This window comes from Helianthus annuus, chromosome 4 (genome assembly GCF_002127325.2).
Source record: "Helianthus annuus cultivar XRQ/B chromosome 4, HanXRQr2.0-SUNRISE, whole genome shotgun sequence".
In the NCBI taxonomy this organism is placed as follows: Eukaryota; Viridiplantae; Streptophyta; class Magnoliopsida; order Asterales; family Asteraceae; genus Helianthus; species Helianthus annuus.
This window is the reverse complement of record NC_035436.2, coordinates 198,158,158-198,185,679: the sequence shown is the minus strand read 5'-3', so window position 1 is coordinate 198,185,679 and position 27,522 is coordinate 198,158,158. Positions and strand designations below refer to the sequence as shown.

The window sequence follows — 27,522 nt, the reverse complement described above, 5'->3', positions numbered from 1 at the left end:
TGAAAGTCTGTTGAACTATTGTTTCATATTTTTATTTCCGATCCTTCTGTGGATAAACTTCCTAATATTGTGACAATTGATATTACAATAATAAATTCGGTTGTATTATATTTTCAACTGCTTCCGCTGTGCATTCATATATTGTGTGGTTTGACTATATTGTTGCCAACTACGTCACGATAATCCCCCACCGGGCCCACCGGTGAGACACGTGGAAATCGGGGTGTGACATGTTTGCATGCAAGTCTCTCCCCTTGAAAGTGCTTTCAACATCTGCTGACCTCCTATCTGCTGATCATACAATCTGCTGACCTACAACTGCTGAGCAAGGTCAAGGACTGTTGAAGAATTAAAGCTCTGCTGCCCAATCTGCTGCCTTGAGTCAAGCACTACTGATCATGACAAGTACTGTTGGGTTCACAGCAGTGGAAGGATGTAGCAGTATGTAATACAATGTAATATCAGTAGTTAGCATAGCAGTGTTTGTATAGATCAGTGGTTAGAGTTTGTTAGGAGGTTAGATGTCACTTTCATGGTGACGTCAGCTTAGATGCTCAGTAGTTTGCAAGTGCCTATAAATAGAACAGTACTCTGTACTGTTCTGTTTAGCTCATTCACCATCTTTTTCTACACGAATAAATACTAAGCTCGGGCTGAGGGGGAGTTTGCAAATCATACATGCATTGTAATCAAAGTTTGAAATAAATTCAATTATTTGATTCTGTGTTGAAAATGTATGATTGAAAGCATTTCTTCTTTTTGATTGTGAAAAGTTTGCTTCCATTTAATTTCCGCTGCACTACTCTTCCATTATTCATCTAAATTCAAACACAAATCACAATCAATCCAAACTCAGATCCTAAAAATTTTTACTTGGCTTAGTAGACACGAATATGATTAGGGAACTAAGACCGATTTCTCTCAAATCCAAATCCTAGCTATATACCAAACCGAGACCTATTAATAACCTCGAGCCTCTTAGCGACAAGATTAGCAGAATATCAAGTTCTAATTATCTTTTAATTACCGTTTCTAAGGTTATTGGCCAATTCACCCAACAATTACCCAAACCCCCAAAGATTAGATAATTAACATAAACCTATTCTATGAAACGAGTGAAACGAGTAAATAATCGATAATCAAAACAAGATACGTATATACACCAAATTAAAGATTCCAAAGTCGGTTACTTTTTAAGAAAATCCATACACACGATAATAAACAAATAAAAATCCAAACTTTGTCAAATAGTCATCTTAACCTAGGTAGTTTTAGGCTTTTAGCCGAAGATCATAATGAATAAAGTCACAAGAATCATATATATATTAGAATTCATTGATCAAGAACTGAAAACAAAAGAAACAAGAGAAAGACGGGAAGATGAAATCAAAATTCTTCACTTCCAAATGCTCCCAAGCTCTAACGCGATGATTCCTAGCCTTCAAGCACTTCAAAACCAAGCTTCACACCTCTGATTTGCCTCCAAGAACTGTAAAATTCATAATTCTCCGGCTGAGGCTGAGATCGAATAAGATGAATATATAGTTTTTGGACATCTAGCCGTGGCTGAAAACAGAAGTCGGTGCGCAAATTGACGTTCTCGTGGCCCGCTAGAAGGGTGGACTTCATCAGTCGCGGCCAGTGACTCGCTTGTGATCCAAAACTTATTTAAACTCTCTCGCCGGGCGCGAGAGAGCTGATGATGTGGTTCGTGACCCGCGAAGATGCTCAAGATGTATTGTTTCCGTTGCCGTTTCGACCTTTGACCTCTCAACTACGTCCCCGTACTTAGTAACTTCACATTTTAGCTCGTTTTCGCACTTTTCAGCTACAAAGACCTGGAAATACCAAAACAACTCAAAGTAATGAAATTCTAACTAAAACTAAACAAAACGAACACGGAAACTATACAAACTGCACACGATAAATGGATGTATTTTACAATACATCAACCACCATCGCCACCTCCACCACCCACCTCTGCCGTCACCCACCACCGCCGCCACTGGCACCACCCGCCGAAGTCACCACCCACCACCACCGCCGCCACCCACCGCCGCCGCTACAACTGCCACCTATCATCACCCACCATCACCTCCTACCACTGACCACCGCCACTGCCCACCACTGACCACCTCCACCTGATTCTATTCCTTCATCTTTCCTTGCCTACCAAACAACAAGAAGTAATGATTCATTCCATTCTGACATGGTAACCAAATAAGAAATGGAACGGTAATGATCAATTCCATTACCTCATTCATTCCATTACCTTGTCCATTCCATTACCCTGTTCATTCCATTACCCCATACCAAACAGACCCTAGGCTTTTTCCAAAGGAAATGCGTAGAACCCCAATTCTTCTTTCTCTTTCTAATTTGTTCTGATTTACCTTCATAATCTGATTTGTTGATATGTGTGCAGGTGGTCAACTTGAAGCCAACAAGAAAGCTATGAAGATCCGGGTTAGCTCTGATTAATCCACAACTATTTCAATCTGTTTAGGGTTTTATGTTTTAGTAGATCTGTTTCTGAATCAGATGGAGTGTTTGTTTCTGATGGTATACATGTTGATTTGGTAGGTGATATGGCTGAAGCAATTGATTTGACTGGAGATGGAGGTGTTTTGAAGATGGTTATGAAGTGAAGAGTGCTAAAAACCTGATACTGTTGCTCTTTCAGAGAGTCTTCCTCTTGTTGATGGTAATGTTATTTTACACTTCTAGACTAAAACTGTTTGCTAATCTGGATCTGATAATATCCAACACTACTGAGATATATGTATGTTGCTGCTCATCATCTACCTTGCTCTCGGGTTATATATATTTCAAACATGTTACGCGACAATAAAGTTGGATTCTTATTGTTTAGGCGATAGACACAACACTGTCATGTGTTTATTTGTATCACACACACATTATAATATTAATGGACCGCTGATAATGAACATGGGATGGGGTGTGTGGATTGTTGGACAGTGCATTATGAAGGGAGTCTGGCTGAAATAGATGAAGTTTTTGATACTACACATGAGGACAATACAATTTTCACTTTTGAACTTGGCAAGGGCCCTGTGATTAAGGCATGGGACGTTGCTTTAAGAACAATGAAGGTTGCCCCATTTTTTACCTAGCAGCACAGGTTTCAAAGCCTCTTCACATCTCAGTATCCAAAACTGACCAACAAACTTCATTTAGGCGAAAGCTGGTAAATATCTTTGATTTTTTATCTTACACTCGACTTTCAAAACTTTTAATGTTATCAACTAAAATGTTGTGACTTAGTTTTATAGAATATTTGAGGATTTTTCTTATTAACAACCATACACATTGGTTGACTTGTGTTACTTTGCATTATGGTCGTTAAATGTGTATACAAAAGCTTGAGCTCAGTAAATGCTACTTATTCCATGTATGTTGAGTTTCTGCCAATAAGAATCACTTCTGCTATGTTAACTTCTAATTTAAAATCCTAGCCAAGCCAAGTTCAAGCTATATTTTTTTTTTCAGCTCGGTTATGTGAATTTGAGCCGAGCTCGAGCTGACTCTGACTTGGCTCGGTTCAGCTCAGGGACAACCATGTCCACATGGCGCCTTTTGATTATGTTATACTTACGTGTAATTATTTGTAACAGTCAAATGCTTATATTTTTTAGATGTTGGTCAGATGTGTATTTAAGCAAAAATGGTCATTATATACATACATTGTTTATATTCATTTTGTGTTTTTTTTTAACTCGGAATTACAACTACTTTACTTTTACATTTAATATTTGCGAGTTCATAATCTTAATTTTTAGGTTGGGGAGGTTGCCAAAATAACTTGCAAGTCAGATTATGCCAATGGTATGTTGGCCATCAGATTTACTATCAGCGGAAGTATTAAAACGATTTGAATTCATAATAACAATTTGATATGTTTGTGATTGCAGAGAAAGAAAGTGAAGGGACAATTTGGCGGCTAAAATTGTCTTGGTGCCGGGAAACTGTTCCGGCCAGACATATATATATATATATATATATATATATATTATACATAATGGTTATGTCGGATAATTTGGAGGGAACAACCGTTAATGAAATGGTGTCTTCTAATCCATCACAACCGTTCAAATATTCTTGATACACATACAAAGACATAAGTTTAAATATCCTAAATATAACATACACACTTAAATAGTAATCGAATATTAGGAATTTATGTTTATTACTTCTAACACACTCCCCTAAACAAAATTCCGTTTACGAGAATGTGTTAAGACGATATTAGCATCGTCCACTGCTGCCTTGGCTCTCTTGAAATCGAACCTTCTCCTCGTATTTAGCCTTCTTATACCTTCCCAGTCGTTGCCAGCAAAGAGTGAAAAGTGATCAACATCATTTCCTGCAGTTTCTCTAGTTCTTGTATTTTATGTTGTCTGCATAAAATCAGTTCCTTCCAGTCTATCTTCATCGCTTTTAACCTGCCTTGAATCTGTCACCATCTTGATCTCCTCTCTCTGGTTTGCATGTTCTTGTACTGACTTGTATTTGTAATAGTAGATTATTACATCCAAATACATCGCATATAACAGCCTCATGTATTCTCCTTCGCTGTAGTCGAAACCGATTTCTTTGGGGATCTTTGCCTATAAATTATTTTCAGTGACATATCAATGTCCTCCTTCTCGTTTTACACTCATATACAAGTCCAGTAAACATACCTTCCTGTTCTCTGAAGCATACGCCGGTAACGGTCTCGTGAAAATTTCTAGTTTGGCTTTCAGAAACCAATCTATCATTTCATTAAACTTGATATCAAGATGATATCGGTATTTCACAAAATAGTCCTCATCCTCTAACATATTTAATAAGGCCTTGCAGTCGTTAAACTCTTTGAAAGACATGGATTGAAGTATCAGAACGTTCCAGTCAGGTTCATTCGATGATACATCCAAGCCTTCGAAGTAATCATTCAAGAATTCATTTTTGAATCTTTCATGATCATCTTCCCTGTTTAATACCGATTCCTTTTCTAACATGCCTACTTCTTCTTCTCTCGTCATGCCTGTTTTACCACTTCTTTTGTTAAACAATGGAACACTAAAAGTAGGAAAGAATTTACATGTGTCTCCATTAAACTTAACAGTGTAACCTTGTGTTATTAGTTGATCTAAACTTAAAACATTTCGATCAATATCTGGTGTGTAGAACACACTTTGAATCCAAATATTCTCCATTCCAGACATGATTTCTGTGACCCCTATGCCTCTTTTAAAGAAGAAATGATTTTCTCCTGTGTTAGTTTCGACACTTGACAGGTTTTTTATGCGCTTAAACATGTCTAGATTTCCAGAAAAATGATGTTTAAGATTCTTACTCACATACCATATTTCTGACCATAAACCACCATCGGTACCAGTCACTATAAATTCTTTTCTTTGACCGCTTTGAAATTCAGCATCAGTGATTCGTGATTTCTGCGTTCCGGCATTCACGGCTAGACGGAGTAGTTGCACTTCTTCATCATTTTCTTTCATTTCACATGTAGAGATTTGATGACCGGGCTGATTGCAGTAGTAGCACCGCCTCTGCATCCATCGCCTTTCTCGTTTTTCTTCAGTGCAGTGCATACACGGCAATTGTTGAAGACGGCTTCAGATCATCATCGCTAACATAACTGGCTCTGATACCACTTTGTTGGCCATCAGATTTACTATCAGCGGAAGTATTAAAACGATTTGAATTCATAATAACAATCTGATATGTTTGTGATTGCAGAGAAAGAAAGTGAAGGGACAATTTGGCGGTTAAAATTGTCTTGGTGCCGGGAAACTGTTACGGCCAGACATATATATATATATTATACATAACGGTTATGCCTGATAATTTGGAGGGAACAACCGTTAATGAAACGAAACGGTGCCTTCTAATCCTTCACAACCGTTCAAATATTCTTGATACACATACATAGACATAAGTTTAAATATCCTAAATATAACATACACACTTAAATAGTAACTGAATATTAGGAATTTATACATGGTAGCACTGGTTCTCCGCCAGGTATTCTACCAGAGTAATTACCTCATAGCTTATGGTGTCTAATATGATGCAATTGTTATTCCATGTTAACCTGAGGTAACTAGTTTTGATTATCAGCACAGTTGACTATATTGTTATTGATGGACTTCAAAATTTATAGTACAACCCTTATCTTTGAGGTGGAGCTGGTGGCTTGCAGGCCAAGAAAAGGTTCTCGCATCGCTAACGCCACATATGAAAGGGCTAGACTAGAGTAAGTTATTTATCCAACTTTATACACTTGAACATATAATTGGACGGGGGTGTAAACTAGTTGGGCCGAGTCCGAGCCTTACTATGCTTAAGCTCGACTCGTCATGTTTATATGAAGCTCTAGCTTGGCTCGGTTTGAGCCTACTTATTTGAGCTCGAGCTCGGCTTGTGAGTAAAACCCAAATCTTGAGCTTGGCTCGAGCTATTTTGAGAACAACCTCAATGAGCTAAAAGCTAGGTTCGAGCTCGCTTCAATGTTACTTAAATGAGCCACAGCTTGGCTCGAGCTTAGCTCGCTAATCTTATTATCATTATTATATCACATATAAAAACTAAAAAAATGTTTGGGGTCGTTTAGGCTCGCGAGACTAGGCAAGCTTTGTACTTTAATTTTAGGCTTGAGCTCGAGCTCCATAACTAATGAGCTCTATTTCAGGATTCAAGGCTCGGGTTGTTCGAGCCGATAACGAGTAGCTCTTGAGCCTTTGACCTTGTTTACACCCCTATTTGCATGCTCAAATGGATATGTTTAATAACTATTGAGCTGAACTTATATTTCTATGCTCAAATGGATCATGTTTAATAACTAGTGAGTTGAAGAAGCAAAGGGAAATGGCTGTTGCATAGAAGGAAGAAGAGAAAAAGAAGTGTGAAGAAGCAAAGGCAGCAACTGTTGTTCCTCATATTCAAGTAGCGAGTATATGGACTTGAAGAAAACAACCAAGAAATAACTCTTAGCTTCTGTGTACATTTGTTTCTCTTTGCAACTTTTATTGATAGGTTTTGATTAGAAGTTTATGTCTTTAATTAGTATTTAAATTGAAAACTTATGTATGGATTTTAGACTATCATTGTTATTGGTAATGTTAATTGGTTTATAGATTATCTCATGTTTATTCCAGTTTTTATTTTACAAAAAAATGAAAACAAAATAAATAATGACACGAAAATGGTCACATAAAACTATAATAAATATGCGTGACCTTAAATAATAGTCACACTTAAAATTACAAAATCATGTGGCTTTACATGACAATTAGCCATGCCATTGTCACTTTGTTCTTTCTTTGTGTGATGAAATGATAGTAAATGTCATTGGAAAAAAAGGTTGTGTTCTGAAGGTGAGACAATAGTCACACTTAATACTACAAAATTTTGTGTGAGCATATATAACCATTAGCCACACCATAGTCACTTTCTTTCTTGTTTGTGTGACTGAATGATATCAAACGTCATGGGAAAAAAATTATGTGTGACCAAAGGTTATACAATAGACACACTTAAAAAAAACTCAAGTGGCTTTACATATCTTTTAGCCACACCATCCTTATATTGTCTTTTTTATGTGGCAGAATGATATCATACGTAATGAGGAAAATGAACATGTGTCAGATGTTAGATAATAGTCACGCTTAAAATTATAAAGTTTGATGTGGCTTTATATAAGCATTAGCCACATTATCGTTACTTTGTTTTTTATGTGACGGGATAACAGCAAACGTCATGTGAAAAGTAAATTATATGTGACTAAAGATTAGTTATTAGCCACACTTAAAATTACAAAACTTTATGTGTGACTAAAGGTTAGACAATAGTCACATTTAAAATAACAAACTTGATTTGTGTGTTTATAAATATAGTTTTTAGCCACACTTATAGTAAACTCATGTGACTAAATAATAAAATGGCCACACTTACAGTGAGTTCATATGGTTGTTGCTACCATTTAGTCGCGCTAAATGGATGAAATGCTTGATTACAACAACTCTTTTTGCCACATTACACTTAAATTGATGTGGCTAAAACAAATTTTTATGTGACTATAATAGAAACTGTCACACTTACAATATATTCATGTGGTTGTTGCTACCCTTTAGCCACACTTTTAAGTTGCTACAACCACTAAACGTGAATGTTGCCCTATGTGTGAAAGCACTGGATCGATGACGAACATCAAACATTGCACTTGATTCAAGACATGAAGAACAAGAACAGGGTAGATGAAGAAGAAGATGCAAGACAAACTCATTCATTTCAATACAATCATCACAGATTACATACCAAACAAGTATACATCATCTTCTACAAGCTGGTTTAGATCACAAAGATCTAAACCTAGCTTTCTCTCACAAACACATAGTCTCTCTGGAGAGGTGCACAAAGCTTCTTTTTGTTCTATCTCGTTCTAGCCTCTGTTTTGTCTATGTTTTTGCCCTAATCCTATACAACACATATATATAGACTAGGGACTAAAGTTCGGACAACACAATCTACACAAAGCTGTGACTTTTGTGTCCTATAACAAAACTCATACAAAAGCCTATTCTAAAACTTGGACCTTTTGTCCTAAACAAAACTCAGACAAAAGGCTAGTCCAAAACTTGGACAAATTGTCCAAGGATAAAACTAGGACTAATCTAAAACTTGGACAAAATGTCCAAGGATAAAGTTGGGACTATCTTTCAACAAATGTACAATAAAGACCCTAAAAAATGAAGGCATGCACTTTTCACCCAAAGTGCATTAACAACTCCCCCTTGATCAATGCATGGTCTTCATGTGGTCTTGAATTCTTCATTATCATTGACTTTAACTTGGACTTCTGCTTTGTTTGACACAGAACTGATAAGCGACAGTTACCCGGCAGGAACTGCACTTACAATCTCCCCCTTAACTGTTGCATCAGTTCTGTGTGGCATCGATAATCTTCAATCACCGGATACTGCACTTACAGACTCCCCCTTGACTGATGATATCATGCATGCTTTCAGTTTTAGCTGAGACCTGATCATTTAGGTAGAGCACAGCGATCTTCAACCCTTCTAATTAAAGACTTGCTGACGATCACTTAAGGCCGCTTTGAGAAACCCGAAGAATCCAACATCAAACACTGTAGATCCTCCCCCTCAGACTACTCACGAATCAAGTTAACGCGAACCGACCTACAACCACATGTAGGAATATCGCTCGATACATTAATCTTCAAACCTAACCGGTAGCAGAAAGAAACATTGGATTTCCAATGCCCAACCTTGATCACTTCAAACTTCACAAAGACATGAAGCTCAGTTCGATAAGTTAATAACAAACTGAACTTTGTAAAAGTACATCCGCCATCTTGATCAGAGTCTTCAACCGAGTGACTGAAATCATTTCATCTCGAATCTTCAAGATCCAATCTCGTATCTTCACAAATCCAGCAATTACCCGATGACTTTTGTCTCTGATCTCCCCCTCAATGTAAGAACCCCTATTTCGAGAATCCGATCAGTCACCAACTTTGAAGAGGTACCAAGAAGACTAATATTCTCTACTCTAACCGGCATACGATAAAGGCATGACCTTCAACTACTTGCCAAACGAACAATTTGCTTCATCACGTCAACACTTGATTGAACCTCGAACAAACTTGACAAAACTCAATCATACACTAGCTCTAACTTGCTTCCTGTTATAAACACTTCGCCACCGGTAAGATTAACACTAAGTTAATCTCAAAGATAGTAAACATGAACTTGTTTCGATGTAGCACCACGAGCTTTTGATTTACAAAGAAAACAGGAATTTCAAAATTTTTACTTCCCCTTTTTCTTTGTAAACAATACAACAATCCAAGCATGTCGTATTCTCTTCACCCCCTCACTTCGCCGCCACGAATCCCACAAAGAACCATCAAATGACAAAAACCCGTACCACATCTCCGACGAACGGAGAACCATTCTAATTATTCTTAAACTCACCAGAGAGTACGAAGAATCGTAACAATAACTAGTCATCACCCTTGTTCACTACAAACCACTGTAGACCTATAACCATTGGCCGACACAGCAGTCCCTGGTTTGTATAATGACATCGCTACAACATGGTTTCAAAGCTCAGACTATGGAAAACCTCGGACTAGGTCAAGATCAAGTAAAACTCGGACTAGGTCAAGATCAAGTGAAACTCGGACACAAGGGACTAAGAAAGCTCGGACTAGGTCAAGATCAAGTAAAACTCAGACACAAGGGACTAAGAAAAACTCAGACTATTAGTTACTTAAACTAATAAAATTCGGACTAAAGTAGATCTAAGACAAAACTCAGACCTAACTAAAGAGAAACAAACTCGGACTCACTAAGAAAGGTTAAAAATACGGACCTAATTCAAAGGAGACAAAACTCGGACTAGTTCGGACTTAACTAACTCAGACTAAATAAAGTCGGACTACTAACAAGTTTAAAATTCGGACAAATTCTAAGAATATTATGAATATTCGGACACAAATAAACAGTAACCAAAAACTCGGACCTGAGAACCATATAAAAAGTCGGAATTTTTATATGGAGGACAAAAACTCGGAAATTTTAATAGTCGGGACTTTAATAGTCGGACCATTAACTTCATCCATATTAAAACTCGGACCAACGAAAGTTTCAAAACTTGGACACAAAGGAAGTTTTAAAACTCAGACACAAAGGAAGTTTTAAAACTCGGACACTTTAAAAGAATAATAAAAAAACTCAGACTTTTGGAGGTTCCAAAACTCTGACCCTTGTTTCCAAAACTCTGACCTTTTGTAGTTTCCAAACCTCTGACCTTTGTTTCCAAAACTCTGACCTTTTGTAGTTTCCAAACCTCTGACCTTTTTTGAAGTTTTCAAAACTCTGACCTTTTGAAGGTTATAAAACTCTGACCTTTTTGGAGATTCTAAAACTCGGACCTACCAACCTCTAAAGTTGAAACCTCTGAACTATTCATAATTCCAAATTGTAAAGCCCGGACAAGCTTCAGTAATTAGTCTCCGGACTATCTCCCCAGTGTGACTTCACACTGGTTCACCTAAATTTATAACGACACGTACATAAAATAATCACATAAAATTCGTAAAGTAACTCGAATTTATATGGTCGATTGAAAACGTATTATATTTAACTCGACTTATTTTCAAATAAAATTTATGTTAAAACGTAGACCAACATAAAACGACCATAAAAATAGGCTCGAAAACATATTATATTAGACCCGAGTCATTTCCTAAAAACATTTATATTGAAACATAAACGAAAATGACAAGTACAAAAAAGACATTTTACAGAGTTTTAAAATGCGACAGAGTTTAAGTGTCAATACTGAAAATTAAGTGGTGAGTTACACAGAAAGAGAAAAAAAAACTACTATAGTAAGCGATTGACAAATTATATATTTAATACATATAAATGAAAAGTAGCTACAAATAGTGATTTTATTTTTATAAGTATATATACTTTTTTTAATATTTTATTGTTTAATATAATTATAGATTATTATTATATTTATTATAAGTTTTAACATATTTTTCTAAAACCATATTTCCGTTATCATTTGTTTTTTTTGTTTTTAATAATTCTTTTTTAATTATTTCCTTTATTAATTAATTTTTTATCCCTTTAATAACTTTCGTTCGTTCATTTTTTCATCGATATTATGGTATACGTTTTGCTAAAAACGTATTTGTATTCAAAATTCAGTAATTTATCTGATATCGTAAAATGGTATGATGATAAACTGAACCGATTCTAATGGTCTGGCTTTCTAAATAACATGTTTCATTTTTTAAATAATGTTTGTTTTACATTATCATTTGTTCCGTTTAACTGCAATGCGTGGCGTCAATAAGTGTAATTGGAAAGTAAGCATGAATAGAAATTTGATTTTTATAATAATACATATAGGTTTTTTCCATATTTTATCATTATTACAATAAATTCTATTATATTTATTATAACCTTACACATATTTCTTTAATTATAACTTTTAATGATTCTTTTTTTAATGTTACTGATACTGTCTGAACAACATCAATACTGTATCGTACCGTATAACATCAATATAGTTTTTTTTGTTATTAGCGTCATCATGTATGCTTATTATTATGTACAATTCGATAAAAGTTCTGTTCGAAAGAGCCGTATATAGTTGATTTTTTTATCATCCCAAACCGAATATATATGGATGAAACAACATTGATAACGGTATCGTATTCGTTTTTGTAGTTTTCTGAATGTGACAGTATAAAATTAATTGAACACAAAGTAATATTCGTAATAAAGTATTTTTTTTTTTGGTATTGTAAGCCGTAAGCCATATTGAGTGTCTGTACGATACTGGTATCACAACGGACCGATAGCGACCAAACAACACCGGTACCAGTGCATTTGCTTTTATTGTTTCAGTCGATGTAAAACACATGTTGATTGGCAACCATAGTTATGCCCAGTGCCAATACGATTACTGCAATGAACCAGTCTGATAATCATTATAGGCTTGCAGCGAAGCGCGCGAAAAACACACTAGTATCAATAATAGAAGCCAATAAATAGTTTGTTATAATAATATATATTATTTTTTAATACATTTAGTATTTTAATATTATATAGTATTTAATACCTGTATTATTTTAATATTATAATAACTATTATTTTCTTTACTTTTTAAGTTGAATAAACTTGGTATTAACTGATACTGGTATCGAAAATGCTGGTATGGTCTCGTTCGTTATCGGTACATAAAGGTAAAAACTGTCACCAGCCTCGTACAAAAAATGCTAAAAGCTGGTACCGCATTGATTTTGAAAATATTTTAGTTCGGGAAATTCGGTACTGCTACGGCCCGATACATTTGCTCATCCATGATCACGGGTACCATACAAACAACAACGGTGTCATGCAACTTTTTTTTGTTGATTTTCTTCTACTTTTAAGGATTTCGTTTTTTAGTTTCAAGTGTTGGGATGAGCTCGGTTCCGAATCAGTACTCGTACCGAAAATACCGGTTATGGTTCCGGTATATGAAGGTAAAAACCGGTAGCGAACCGTGTGACACTTCGGACTTTCCCGAACAATCCTTCGATGTAACTTACGTGTGTATATTTATTAAATGAAAACCCGTGAACTTCGTGTTACATGTTATGTGTATCTGCGTGTTGGTGTATTTAGATATGTATATATATATATGTGTGCGTGTAATACATATGAGCCGAAACCACAAGCAACCCGACTCGAGACCACGGTCTCGAGTGAACATTAGTGACGGGCCGGTTTGGGCCTTGCAACACTTCTTAGCCCACCCCCCTTTATGACCGACACACACACACACGCACCCTAGCCCACTCGCAACTATATAAGCCAACCTTTACCTCCCTAAACCATTTTACACTCTCCTCTCTCTCACATTAAACCCTAAGAACACTAAACAAGATCATATCCTCCCCTCTCCTCCTTCTTCTCGGATCAACCAACATCAAGAACCCCCCGGCTCTAGCTCGGAATCACCAACCGGAAGCTCTCGTCGATCCATCATCCTCTCACACCTTGAATCTCTAATTGGTTAGTGTGTTTTAAGTGTTTGCCATGATTCTTGCTTGTATTAATATAGGATGATGGTATAAATTTCGGATAAAGGATTTGATGCTTGATAATGTTTGAAAAGCATGCCTAGATAACTTAGGGTGAATGTTTATGAAATTATGTGAGTATTCGGTTTTGTGGGGAGATAGTTTTGTTTCCGGTTAACAAGGGTTTGGTTTAAGGGGATTTGGGCATGATGTTGGATTGAGTGTTCATGACTTTCATGATTTGAGATTGTGGTTAAATATTGCTTGAATAACCTGATTTTGGTTAATTGCCATTTGGATACTTGTGATTGAATATGTTGAATGTGTGAAGAACAATTTGAATGTGTTATGAACATGATAAATATTTGAAATTGTGCTTGTTTGATCTGTTTTGGTTTGTAATCAGACAAGAAAACATGTTTTAGTGGCCTGGTACAATCTGTTACATGAAATTGCAATATCATTGGATAGTACGGTTTGCAGGTTCTAGAAGGTCTTCTTGTGCACGTTATCACGGTTGCGAGTCGCAACCTTTGGTTGCTACTCGAAACCACGCGTGACCAGTCGAAACCTCCCAGTTGCGAGTCGCAATCAGCACGCATCAAACCTGGTTGCGAGTCGCAACCAAACCTGCTAAGTCGCAATCTCCGGTTACGAGTCGTAACCAAAGCGTGACGGACCGAGACCGCAGTTGCGAGTCGCAACCTCGGTTGCGAGTCGCAACCACCTTAGTTTCGACTGGGCCGTTTTATGTTATTGGGTTTTGACTGTTTTGCTGTTTTGGGCCTTAACTGTTGGACTTTCTGATGATTGGGCTGCACGTATACTTGTTACTGTAGATGTTTGCATGTATGCTAAGTGTGTTTTATACGTGTTTACTTGTACCCAACTTGACCCATACTTGGTAACCATGCTAGGACGTGGTGACCAACATACTTAACCAAGTAACGTATCATACCGAGCAACCCAAGGTGAGTTCACAACTTAAAAGCATGCGTCCCGGTGGTTTGGGACACGAGACTAAAACAACCCTATCCCCTTGAAAAGGGGATACCGTCTACACTCCTTCCCTAGTTATTGGGAAACAACTTACTTTATCTTCCCTTGTATTGGGAAACCTTTTTAGTTAATTACTGTTTATACGGATTGCAACTAACGGCACTAAACGCAACTCTATCACTCAAGTCCCTACTACATAATACCGATTAGTCGCCGGTGCCAGGCGAACGGGTTATTAGTTGATAGCGCTATTTAGGTCTTACCAGCCTCACACCGTGCCATGGTATGGGATCGGTCGTGAACTAATGTACTCAGGCATCCGTCAATGATGATAGAACATTGACATCGGGGCATCCTGCGGAAACGCATTCGGTTACCTAGTGTTCGGTATTGGAAAAACAGTTTAGTCGCTAACTTTTGGGGTAGCTCCCCATGGCATGTATAAACGGATAAGTTAACTGGTGAAACGAGTTTTTGGTAATTAAAACTGGACAACTAGTGAACTCACTCAGCATTATTGTTGACCCCTCTACTGCATGCTTTGCAGGTGGCCAGTGACTGGAGCAGCTACTTGGGATGCGTAGTGGTCGTCTGCCCGTGTGTTGGGCATTTATCATGTTTACCTTGCGAGCAATGTTTAAAACTGTTAATTATGCTTCCGCTACATTTTCTCTGAACTTAAAACTCTGAACTTGATATTTGCTAATCGTATGGTTAGTAAGTATTACTTTAATATTAACCAATGCTTAGTATAATTGGTGGCTGGATCCTGGTCAGTCACGCCCCCGAAGCGGGTGTTATCCGCGGGTGGATTTTGGGGGTGTGACAGATTGGTATCAGAGCCATTGGTTATAGTGAACTTGGTTTTAAAAAGGGGAAAAATCTTTTTGAGAAAAACCAGACTATAACCCGTGACTCGTGACGACACTACACTCCAAGTACAAGGCTCGACTTATCTGACCTCATAGCTCGGACCCATAGTTACTTGCTTACTTGTCTTATGCTTTCTGCTTTACTATACGTACTAGTTACCTGATTAGATAGATGCGTCTTCTCTCTTCTATCTTATTCTCGCTATGTTACGACATCACACTCATACTATGTTTTCCGGTTATGAAGACAATGAGTGGACGCGGACGAGGAAACGTCAACATGACCCCGGCTCAGTTCACTAGCCTGCTCAACACTGTGGCTGCAGCTTTCGCAGCTCACCCTATAGGTAAACTCGTTGTCTTAGGATGTTTAGATCCTACCGCCGCATCGTCTTTTCGCCTCTAAACCTATTTCGCTTCACTCCTCACAACAGGTCAGCCTGCACCTGTGCAACCACGTGTTTGTACCTTCAAGACCTTTATGGATTGCAAGCCTCTTCCTTTCAATGGCACGGAGGGTGCCATAGGCCTTCTGCACTGGATTGAGAAGGTCGAAGCTGTTTTTGCTGTCTGTGAATGCCCAACTGCTAACCGGGTGAAGTTTGCTACTGGTACTCTAGAGGGAAGCGCACTTTCATGGTGGAAAGCGCAAATTCAAATGCTTGGCTTGGAGACTGCAAACGCTACTGCGTGGGAAGATTTCAAGGATATGATCAAGGAAGAGTACTGTCACAGGGACGACATCCACAAGCTGGAGAATGAGTACTATGAACTCAAGATGGTTGGGTCGGAGATTGAGACCTACACCAAGCTGTCCAACGACTATGCTGCTCTTTGTCCAAACATGTCTCGACCCATGTACCGAAGGATCGAACTGTACATCAAGGGTCTGGCCCCAGAAATCCGAAGCCATGTAACTTCAGCCAACCACACTACCATTCAGCCGATCGTTCGACTTGCTCACAAACTCACGGATCAGGCTGTGGAAGAGGGCAGGTTGCCCAAAAGGATCAGTGCTGCGGAAGGAAGTTCTAGTGATGGCAAACGAAAGTGGGATGGAAATCAGGGCAAGGATGCTAACCCTACTCAAGCCCCAGCTCAGCAAAGGAAAACTGACAACAACAAAGGCGCTCAGCAACAGGGTGGCTACCGGGGAAACTACCCTAAGTGCAACAAGTGTAACAGGCACCACAATGGGGCATGCAACAAGGGTCAGTGTCAGCGATGCCACAAGATGGGGCACGAAGCAAAGGATTGTAGAAGTCAGTTCCCGGCAAGGCAGAATCAGCAACAACCCCAACAGCAACAGCAGCAGGGAAACAACAGAGTATGTTTTAAATGCGGGGCAACAGGGCACATGCGAAAGGATTGCCCTGAACTGAATCAGAATCGCAACAACAACCAGGGAGCTGGGAACAATGAGCAGAATAACAATGCTGGAAATGCAAGGGGCAGAGCTTTCGTGATTGGAGCTGGAGAAGCTAGGAACGATCCCAACGTCGTGGCGGGTAAGTTCCTACTTGATGATCGTTATGTTTCTGTGTTATTTGATTCCGGTGCCGATGCCAGTTATGTATCCCTTCGCATTAGTAAGAAACTTAAGCATTCGCCCGCATTATTAAGTTCTAAGCATACCGTCGAGATAGCTAATGGTAAGAACATCGAGGCCACGCACGTGATCCACGACTGCACCCTAGAATTGTCTGGCCATACGTTTAGTATCGATCTTTTCCCTGTCAAACTCGGAAGCTTCGACGTCGTCATTGGTATGGATTGGTTATCCAAACATCGCGCTGAGATCCTCTGTCAAGAGAAAGCAGTTCGTATACCTCGTCGTTCTGGTCAACCCCTCATCGTCAAAGGCAACAAAGGTGGAGAAGTCACAGGCATTATCTCGCTTCTAAAAGCCCAGAAGTGTTTGCAGAAAGGGCACACCGCTATCTTAGCACTTGTCACCAACGCCCACGATAAGGAAAAGAGGATTGAAGATTTTCCTGTAGTACGCGACTATCCCGAGGTATTTCCTGAGGAATTACCTGGACTCCCTCCTCACCGTCAGGTCGAATTCCAAATCGAGCTAGCTCCCGGAGCAGCACCCATAGCTCGTGCACCGTACCGATTGGCTCCTGCAGAACTGAAGGAACTCTCTACGCAACTACAAGAACTATTGGATAAAGGATTTATCCGTCCTAGTTCATCACCCTGGGGAGCCCCAGTGCTCTTTGTCAAGAAGAAGGATGGCACATTCCGAATGTGCATCGACTATCGTGAGCTGAACAAGGTTACCATCAAGAATCGTTACCCCCTCCCGCGCATCGACGACCTATTCGATCAGTTGCAAGGATCGAGCTACTATTCAAAGATTGACCTGCGATCAGGCTATCATCAGCTGAGAGTTCGTAACGAAGACATCTCCAAGACTGCATTCAGGACTCGTTATGGTCATTACGAGTTCCTCGTCATGCCTTTTGGAATGACTAACGCACCTGCAGTGTTCATGGATCTTATGAACCGCGTATGTAAGCCTTACCTCGACAAATTCGTGATTGTGTTTATCGACGACATCTTGATTTATTCAAAAAGTCAAGAAGAGCATGAACAGCACCTACGCCTTATCCTCGAACTCCTTCGCAACGAGCAACTGTACGCCAAATTCTCTAAATGTGACTTCTGGCTTCGAGAAGTCCATTTCCTCGGCCATGTAGTTAATAAGAACGGAATTCATGTCGACCCAGCTAAGATCGAATCGATAAAGAACTGGCCTACGCCTAAGACTCCCACTGAAGTACGCCAATTCTTGGGTTTGGCGGGCTACTACCGCAGATTCATTCAGGGATTCTCAAAGATTGCACAACCTCTCACAACACTCACTCAGAAAGGCGTCGCCTACAAGTGGAATGCAGCGCAGGAATCTGCTTTTCAGAGGCTTAAGGATAACCTCTGTAGCGCTCCTATTCTCACGTTGCCTGACGGCACTGACGACTTTGTGGTTTACTGCGATGCGTCTATTCATGGGCTCGGTTGCGTGCTAATGCAACGCGAGAAAGTCATTGCCTATGCCTCTCGACAACTCAAGACGCATGAGAAGAACTACACGACGCACGACTTGGAACTAGGAGCAGTGGTTTTTGCTCTTAAGATATGGAGACATTACCTGTACGGTACCAAGTGCACTATTTACACCGATCATAGGAGTCTCGAGCATATCTTTAGGCAAAAGGAATTGAACATGCGACAGCGTCGATGGGTCGAACTCTTGAATGACTACGAATGCGCCATCAAGTATCATCCGGGCAAGGCCAATGTCGTGGCAGACGCCCTCAGTCGAAAGGACACCGTACCAAAGCGCGTGCGAGCACTGCAACTTACCATCCAGTCTAACCTCCCTACCCAGATTCGAAATGCCCAAGTTGAAGCATTGAAGCCGGAAAACATTAGGGCTGAGTCTCTGCGTGGATCGAGACAGCAAATGGAACAGAAAGAAGAAGGTGCTTACTATGTAACAGGACGCATTTGGGTTCCTCTCTTTGGAGGTTTACGTGAACTCGTGATGGACGAAGCCCACAAGTCCCGCTACTCAGTACATCCTGGTTCGGACAAGATGTACCATGACTTGAAGACTACGTATTGGTGGCCTGGTATGAAGGCCCACATAGCAACATACGTCAGCAAATGTTTGACTTGCGCGAGAGTCAAGACAGAATATCAGAAGCCAGCAGGTCTACTCCAACAACCAGAAATCCCGAAATGGAAATGGGAGCAAATTTCCATGGATTTTGTTACAGGGTTACCTAGATCTCAACGAGGAAATGATGCTATTTGGGTAATCGTAGATCGATTGACCAAGTCCGCACACTTTCTGGCTATTAAGGAAACAGACAAGTTTTCTACCCTGGCAGAGATTTACTTAAAGGAAGTAGTTTCGAGGCACGGAGTGCCAACCTCGATTATTTCAGACCGAGACGCTCGATTTACTTCAGAATTGTGGCAAGCTATGCACAAATGCTTTGGCTCACGTTTGGATATGAGCACTGCTTATCACCCGCAAACGGATGGACAGTCCGAACGCACCATCCAAACTCTAGAAGACATGCTTAGAGCGTGTGTGATCGATTTTGGTAAGAACTGGGAGAAGCATCTACCGTTAGTAGAATTCTCATACAACAACAGCTATCACACCAGTATTCAGGCAGCACCTTTTGAGGCATTGTACGGTCGTAAATGCCGGTCACCTCTCTGCTGGGCGGAAATCGGTGATAGTCAAATCACGGGCCCAGAGATGGTGGTAGATACAACGGAGAAGATTGCCCAGATCAGACAACGCATGGCGGCAGCTCGTGACCGTCAGAAGAGCTACGCTGATAAGCGTAGGAAACCATTGGAATTCCAGGTCGGTGACCGGGTTCTACTTAAAGTCTCACCCTGGAAGGGTGTGGTTCGCTTTGGTAAACGGGGCAAGCTTAATCCGCGATATATCGGACCATTCGAAATTACCGAGAAGATCGGTAAGGTTGCTTATAGACTGAACCTGCCTGAAGAACTGAGTGCGGTACATAACGTTTTTCACGTATCTAACCTGAAGAAGTGTTTGTCGGATGAAACACTTGTGATTCCTTTTAAGGAACTGACGATTGACGAACAGCTACACTTTACTGAGGAACCGATTGAGATCACTGATCGAGTGATCAAAACCCTCAAACGTAGCCAGATACCTCTTGTACGAGTTCGTTGGAACTCGCGACGTGGCCCAGAGTATACCTGGGAGCGGGAAGACCAGATGAAGCACAAGTATCCCCAGTTGTTCCCAAACGAAAACCCCAGCACTGAAGCTACGAACGAATTTCGGGACGAAATTCCAAACTAACGGGGGAATGATGTGACACCCCGTTGAAACGCTTTCACTTACACTAGCTTGACAGTGGCTGCCTTAACTTTCGGGACGAAAGTTCCTAAAACTTGGGGATAATGTGACACTTCGGACTTTCCCGAACAATCCTTCGATGTAACTTACGTGTGTATATTTATTAAATGAAAACCCGTGAACTTCGTGTTACATGTTATGTGTATCTGCGTGTTGGTGTATTTAGATATGTATATATATATATGTGTGCGTGTAATACATATGAGCCGAAACCACAAGCAACCCGACTCGAGACCACGGTCTCGAGTGAACATTAGTGACGGGCCGGTTTGGGCCTTGCAACACTTCTTAGCCCACCCCCCTTTATGACCGACACACACACACACGCACCCTAGCCCACTCGCAACTATATAAGCCAACCTTTACCTCCCTAAACCATTTTACACTCTCCTCTCTCTCACATTAAACCCTAAGAACACTAAACAAGATCATATCCTCCCCTCTCCTCCTTCTTCTCGGATCAACCAACATCAAGAACCCCCCGGCTCTAGCTCGGAATCACCAACCGGAAGCTCTCGTCGATCCATCATCCTCTCACACCTTGAATCTCTAATTGGTTAGTGTGTTTTAAGTGTTTGCCATGATTCTTGCTTGTATTAATATAGGATGATGGTATAAATTTCGGATAAAGGATTTGATGCTTGATAATGTTTGAAAAGCATGCCTAGATAACTTAGGGTGAATGTTTATGAAATTATGTGAGTATTCGGTTTTGTGGGGAGATAGTTTTGTTTCCGGTTAACAAGGGTTTGGTTTAAGGGGATTTGGGCATGATGTTGGATTGAGTGTTCATGACTTTCATGATTTGAGATTGTGGTTAAATATTGCTTGAATAACCTGATTTTGGTTAATTGCCATTTGGATACTTGTGATTGAATATGTTGAATGTGTGAAGAACAATTTGAATGTGTTATGAACATGATAAATATTTGAAATTGTGCTTGTTTGATCTGTTTTGGTTTGTAATCAGACAAGAAAACATGTTTTAGTGGCCTGGTACAATCTGTTACATGAAATTGCAATATCATTGGATAGTACGGTTTGCAGGTTCTAGAAGGTCTTCTTGTGCACGTTATCACGGTTGCGAGTCGCAACCTTTGGTTGCTACTCGAAACCACGCGTGACCAGTCGAAACCTCCCAGTTGCGAGTCGCAATCAGCACGCATCAAACCTGGTTGCGAGTCGCAACCAAACCTGCTAAGTCGCAATCTCCGGTTACGAGTCGTAACCAAAGCGTGACGGACCGAGACCGCAGTTGCGAGTCGCAACCTCGGTTGCGAGTCGCAACCACCTTAGTTTCGACTGGGCCGTTTTATGTTATTGGGTTTTGACTGTTTTGCTGTTTTGGGCCTTAACTGTTGGACTTTCTGATGATTGGGCTGCACGTATACTTGTTACTGTAGATGTTTGCATGTATGCTAAGTGTGTTTTATACGTGTTTACTTGTACCCAACTTGACCCATACTTGGTAACCATGCTAGGACGTGGTGACCAACATACTTAACCAAGTAACGTATCATACCGAGCAACCCAAGGTGAGTTCACAACTTAAAAGCATGCGTCCCGGTGGTTTGGGACACGAGACTAAAACAACCCTATCCCCTTGAAAAGGGGATACCGTCTACACTCCTTCCCTAGTTATTGGGAAACAACTTACTTTATCTTCCCTTGTATTGGGAAACCTTTTTAGTTAATTACTGTTTATACGGATTGCAACTAACGGCACTAAACGCAACTCTATCACTCAAGTCCCTACTACATAATACCGATTAGTCGCCGGTGCCAGGCGAACGGGTTATTAGTTGATAGCGCTATTTAGGTCTTACCAGCCTCACACCGTGCCATGGTATGGGATCGGTCGTGAACTAATGTACTCAGGCATCCGTCAATGATGATAGAACATTGACATCGGGGCATCCTGCGGAAACGCATTCGGTTACCTAGTGTTCGGTATTGGAAAAACAGTTTAGTCGCTAACTTTTGGGGTAGCTCCCCATGGCATGTATAAACGGATAAGTTAACTGGTGAAACGAGTTTTTGGTAATTAAAACTGGACAACTAGTGAACTCACTCAGCATTATTGTTGACCCCTCTACTGCATGCTTTGCAGGTGGCCAGTGACTGGAGCAGCTACTTGGGATGCGTAGTGGTCGTCTGCCCGTGTGTTGGGCATTTATCATGTTTACCTTGCGAGCAATGTTTAAAACTGTTAATTATGCTTCCGCTACATTTTCTCTGAACTTAAAACTCTGAACTTGATATTTGCTAATCGTATGGTTAGTAAGTATTACTTTAATATTAACCAATGCTTAGTATAATTGGTGGCTGGATCCTGGTCAGTCACGCCCCCGAAGCGGGTGTTATCCGCGGGTGGATTTTGGGGGTGTGACAAACCGGTACTAGGAATACCAAAAGTCGACACCGAATTCGTACTTAAGATCTTTCGGTTCGGGAAATTCGGTATCGGTACCCTGTACCATTTGCTCATATCTGACCACGGGTTTTATATGATTTTCTTTGGGTTATCTTTTAGTGTTTTTTTCTATATTTTCTTTTTATTTTTGTCAGCGGTTCCGTGCGCAACGCTCGTATTAATTTCAAAACACATGTAAATACAAACTAAATAATAAAAGAAGTTCGCCGCAACGTGACGATTGTTAAAAACCTAGTATATATAGTTAATGAGAGACGATGAATAGTAACTTTATTTTTAAAATAATATATAGCTTTTATTATATAATATATTATAATTGTTTTATTATTATATTTACTTTTAATAACATATTTTATTTTATTTTTCCTTTTTTTAAAACTATATATTTCCTTTACAATTTTTAAATAATTCTTGTTTTCTTTTTTTAGAATATATATTAATTTATCAAATAATTAGATACATTTTTAATAATTTACGTTTATAACTTTTTTTTTCTAAAAACTTAAGTACGTAGTTGTGCTTGATTTTTTCCCTCGATATTCCGTTATAAGTTTTGTTAAAAACGAAGTTGTATTCAAAATAAAATGTTTTTTTTTGGTATCATATAACGGTATAATGATAAATTAAACTGTTCTAATGGTTTGACTTTCTAAACAACATGCTTTATTTTCAAATCATGTTTGTTTCATATTATCATTTGCTCGGTTTTGCTGGAACGCGCGACATCAAAAAAAGCTAGTTATATGTTATACATCTAATGCTAATAAATGTGTCCAATTAATGGCACATGGCATTCTCTCGTAATAAAAGATTACACCAAAATGCCATGTGACAATTTCTCATGCTACTTCAACCATAATAAATAATAAGTAAATTAACATAAGGACCATGGTCTACCTTAATAAATAATTCTAATTAAACCTCCTTTCCCTCAAAAGAAATTGATATACCATGAGTCTTGGGTTAATAAATTATACTATATGATATGGAGATAAAAATAAAGGAATTACTTTATCTCTTGAATATTCCGATTTTACATATTAGAAATCAAGAATATCTTTCTATTTATGACATACCATAAAGGATCATTGTAATTTTTTAGTATGTTTGTATTTAATATGAAAATCCATGAAAAATATATATTTTGAAAGAAAAGTTTATTTTTGAATAAAAAATTATTAAACAATGGTTAAGGAAATATAAAAACAAAAGTTAAAAAATTTTCAAGTATATTTTCGGGTAATCGAGTATATAGTTTGGGGTAATCGGATCAGGTATCACCTAGTCCTATACTCGTAGAAAGATAGTGTTGGACGATTTTATGTCTCTAATCTTAATCCTTGCTTAACTACTTACAAAAATACACATTAACTTTGCGTCTTACTCTGTTCTAATAATTACTTTTCGTTGTACGAATTTCGGTTGTTCTTATTCTAGTCTTGCGTACTCAGTTTTCATTCAGTTTTGATTGCTTCGGTTGTGTTTTGTTAATTTGGTTTTGATGTTTAACACAAATATGTCCACTGCATCATTTTGATTTCTGTCAATTGTTTCTTTATATCTTTTTTAAACCAAACAGATTCACAAATTTGTATTCCTTCTTGTATGAAAATGTGAGTACCGTCTTGATTATTGATCTTAATTAAATTATATATATATATATATATATATATATATATATATATATATATATATATATATATATATATATATATATATATATATATATATATATATATATATAAACAAAAAGGGATCATCAAGCTTTGCTGGTGTCAACAGATTCACAAATTTGTCTAAAGCACGTTGGCAGCTCTTGCTGTGAGGTTGACATACATACTTGTCCAATAACATTCTAATTTATGCATTTGACGTTGGTGCTCATTTTCTTTAATGTAATGATAAAACCAAGGAATATATTATGACGTTGCAACATGATATTATTAACTTCTAAAAACTTAAATATTAGCTGCCGTATTTGTCCACACATATAAACAACAATTTCTTAAAACAACATATAGGATGGTTAGATATAGAATTGTTGAAATCGCATATACATATTTATTTAAGAGCTTGATATGGTCAGAGGCACAGCATATTGGGGCGGGGGGGGGGGGGGCGGCCGACCCCCCCCCCCCCTCTTCGCTCAGTAGTGGAGAGTATGTAGTTTTCGTATATAAATTTTTGGGTATATACGTTTTCGACCCTCGGTCGAAAATCTCAGGCCTCGCCATTGGATGGATACGGTATTTGTAGGTAAATCAACCCAAAATACTGGTATGGAACCATAAGTATCGAATCACATAAATGGCAAAAAGTGGGTACCAAAAATGGCCAAGTACACTATGGTTCGGCACTAGAACAGTAGATTGCGGTTAGATTTTGATACCGGCTCCATTTGCTCATCCTTGTTTAAAAGTAATAATAAGTGATCATGTTACCACATAAATTAACGAATATCTTTCTCTCTCACACTACATTTGTATGCACTACATACAAATAAGGCTTATGGGGACTTTGTAGTTCTTATATAAAATTTTCCATAAAATAAAGGAGTTCCTTCCTCACCCGCTTAAGCATTGTTATGCCCCTCTTAAGAATTTCAGTTCTTTGGTTTGCTATAAGAAAATGAAGGGAGATATGAAACTTAAAAATGTCTACAACAAGATGATCTGAATACCGTACGTTATGCATTATTTATCAAGTACAATAAGAATTACTATGGTTTAGATAGATCTCTTTTACTTTCGATATTGCTTCTTGTCATAGACAAACATTCCGCTTTGGCTAGAGAATTTGTTGTTGCGTTACGAAAAATTTTAAAGCGAAAAACGCTTACATGAATCGATCCTTAAGAAACCACAAGTCCACAACCTACAATTTATAATTTGCTCGGATTCGTACTTAATTTTCTATGCAACGTACCCTCTTTTTATTTTGTTATAATAAAAAGGTAGTTGTTTTTCTTATAATAAAAGGGTATTTGTTTTAATGTATTTTCTAACAGGGGTTTCCCCGCATATAGGCTTAGGGGCAGTGCTTTTACGGTAGGTCAAACTGCTTTAAAGGCAGCTTCGGGTAAAGTGATCAAACACGAGAAAACGTGTCTTGACAACCAACACGTTTTTATCCCATTTGCTTTTGATACTTTTGGTATTCTAACGACAGAGGTTGTGGACCTACTTAGTCGAGATCAAAGGGTCATGCATAGTAATGTTATGACCTCCAGATCTTTGGACGTAGTTTTTAAAAGAGTTTTGCTATTCAAAAAGTGGTAGCGGCGCAGCTTGTTGTCCGTTTACCATGTATCTTGATGTAAATAAATGTCATCGTGTAATCTTTGAATTTTATCAAATTCACCTTTTATATCTTTTAAAATTGATTAATATTTTTGACGATAAAATTAAAGTTTATTTATTTTTTTGTGTTTAATTGTTTAATTTCTTTTATATTATAAAATAAAAAATATTTAGGGTAGTTGACAGAAGAACAACAGTGATTTTATGGTATTAGCGTTGTGGAGGATTGATGAGTTTTTATGGTTGAGTTTTTAGAAAATAGAGTAAACTGCCATTTTGGTCCCTGTGGTTTGGCAAGTTTAATTTGCCACTTTAGTTCAAATCTCAAACTTATTACATATGGGTCCCTGTGGTTTGCATTTTGTTGTCATTTTAGTCCAAAAGTGAAATTTGACCAGATTACCCACTTTTGACCTTGCTATTTTGTCTTCACCCTCAGAGGCATTTTGGGCATTTGTAATTATTATAACTCAAATTAATAAATAATAATGCCATTGCCAGAATAACAACAATAATGCACTGCCAGAACAACATCAACAAACACCGCCACCTCCTCCCCCTTCTCACCACCACCCCCATCACCGGATCTGCAGCGCCACCACCACCACTCTGCCGCCACAAGCACCGCCACCTCCTCCCCCTTCTCACCACTGCGACCATCACCACCCTCTCCCCACCCCTGTGTCAACTCCATACCTCTGCCACCACCGACCCCCGCCACGACCACCTACTACTACCCAACCTCAACCACCACCACATTTATCAAATTCCAATTCATTCAAAATCAACTTCATTATGTGTAACGTGTTAAGAAAAGAATCAAATACATACAACTAACTCAATTAACAAAAACTCTAAGAATAGCTTCTTCCCAACTACAACCTCCACCACACACCGTCCAAACACACTGTTAAATTCACCCCTGCAACCACCACCATTGCACCTCCGAACAGCTTGTCAATCAACAGAGCGAAGAAATTCCCATGTGTCCCCCCTCAATTTCACCTGCTTCAATCTAGGGTTTCAACCAGGACACCCCAGGATTTCCCTTTCAGAAAATGGACCTGATTCCGATTCAGGAGGATGTGAAGGTGGAGGAGGTGAGGGTGTCGGGGGTGGTGGCGGTGATGGTGGAGGCAGTGAGGGCGACGGTGGTGGTGGTGGATCTTTAGTGGTGGTGGTGATTGACGGAGGTGATTCAAATCCGATTCAGGAGGAAGTGATTCAAATCCGATTCAGGAGGAGGTGAAGGTGGAGGAGGTGCGGGTGTCGGGGGTGGCGGTGGTGATGGTGGAGGCGGTGAGGTGAGGGCGACGGTGGTGGTGGTGGTGGTGGTGATTGACGGAGGTGATTCACAAGAACAGTAA

At 39.0% G+C, this 27,522-nt stretch overlaps 1 pseudogene; it reads left to right on the top strand.

Annotated features, from left to right (window-relative positions):
- The first annotated feature begins 2,588 nt into the window (after window positions 1–2,588).
- LOC110934144 lies at window positions 2,589–27,522 on the top strand (annotated as a pseudogene).